The sequence below is a fragment of the Corvus brachyrhynchos genome, unplaced genomic scaffold, assembly GCF_000691975.1.
Source record: "Corvus brachyrhynchos isolate BGI_N302 unplaced genomic scaffold, ASM69197v1 scaffold65, whole genome shotgun sequence".
NCBI lineage: Eukaryota > Metazoa > Chordata > Aves > Passeriformes > Corvidae > Corvus > Corvus brachyrhynchos.
The window spans coordinates 1,974,613-1,975,461 of NW_008238365.1; the positions used below are offsets into that span (position 1 = coordinate 1,974,613).

At 65.5% G+C, this 849-nt stretch overlaps 1 protein-coding gene across 1 annotated transcript in view; it reads left to right on the forward strand.

Annotated features, from left to right (window-relative positions):
* Positions 1 to 152, forward strand: part of FAM167B (family with sequence similarity 167 member B) — a 1,436-nt gene extending 1,284 nt beyond the window's left edge. Inside the window, exon 2 of the mRNA XM_008635091.2 lies at positions 1 to 152. This exon is cut by the window's left edge and continues 361 nt beyond it. The gene's annotated coding sequence lies outside the window, so the exon portion shown is untranslated.
* The last annotated feature ends 697 nt before the right edge of the window (positions 153 to 849 follow it).

Below are 849 nucleotides of genomic sequence, written 5' to 3' on the forward strand. Positions count from 1 at the left end.
GTGGGGCTGCTCCCAGGGCGATGCCATGCGGTGGTGGCACGGGGATCGTCGCCGTCCCCATGGGGCACGGGGTGTTTTGGGGCCTGGCCCGGTGGGAAATGTGGGGAGCAGCCCTCTGAGGCGGAATAAAAGGAGGTGAGGGTGAGAGTTGATTTTTTTTTTCCTTATCTGTGCCTCCAGATGTGGCTCCAGGCCTTTTTCTGGGGATGCTGGTAGCTCCAGGTGCCGCTTGGGGAGGTGACTTTCGCAGAACCCCGTGTGCAAGCAGAGCCGCGGGGAAGCTGTGGGGTGACTCCGAGAAGTTATGGGATGACCCAAGGATCGTTTTGGGGGCTGTTTCTCCTTCCCAGGACATGAGGAGAGCCTGAATGCGTCCCCCAAGCTGCCGCTGCCCCCCCGCCGACACCTCTGGGCTTCCTGCCTGTACCTCACCGAGCTGCCACCAACTCCCTGTGGCTTCGCGTTCGATCAAAAAAGCCAAGACAATGGTGCTGTGGTTGCTCTGCTCCGAGCTGGCTCCAAAACGCGGGGCTGGCAGCCTGGCAGGGGCACAGCGTGTCCCCTCAGCTCCGCTCCTCATCACTGCGCCTCTCAAGGTGCCAAACTCTGCGGTGGCACCGCGGTGCCAGAGCGGTGCCAGCCAAATCGGGGGCTGCGGGGTGCGGGATGTGCCCCACAGCTGGTGGAGGGGCTGGCAGGGCACTGAGGGAGACAGGAGAGGGGACAGCACCGGTGACAGAGGGGCGCGGGCAGCAGGTGACGACCACCCCCGTCCTTGTCGCCGGCCACTCCCGCGGCCCTGAGGGTCTCAGCATCCCCTCGGCCACCCCCGCCGGGCCGGGGGTGGCC